Raw genomic sequence first — 336 nt, 5'->3', positions numbered from 1 at the left:
CATATGAATGCCTGCATGACATGTATAATTCAGTTTAGACAGTTTGCAAGAATGTTTAGCGTCCCTTTAAGAAAATGATCGCTGCGAGACGCTGGTGGAGTTGTGCGAGTTGTGAGTGAGGGCGCGGCCCTCTGGCGTGTGGCCAGCTATTATAAGCATTTTTTGACTTGTCTTTTCCTCTTAATTTAACACTGTAGAAAGTTAATAAAGTAGGAAGTTGCAGTTTAGAGTCAGCAATATATTTATATTATCTTATTTGCAAAAGATTGGAAAAAAATGTAGGTTTATTTTGATTTATTTTTAGTTTTTTGTTTGTTTTAGTATCAATATCTGCCA

This window comes from Sinocyclocheilus anshuiensis, unplaced genomic scaffold (assembly GCF_001515605.1).
Source record: "Sinocyclocheilus anshuiensis isolate Anshui unplaced genomic scaffold, SAMN03320099.WGS_v1.1 scaffold502, whole genome shotgun sequence".
NCBI classification, from domain to species: Eukaryota; Metazoa; Chordata; class Actinopteri; order Cypriniformes; family Cyprinidae; genus Sinocyclocheilus; species Sinocyclocheilus anshuiensis.
This window is presented reverse-complemented; position numbering follows the sequence as displayed.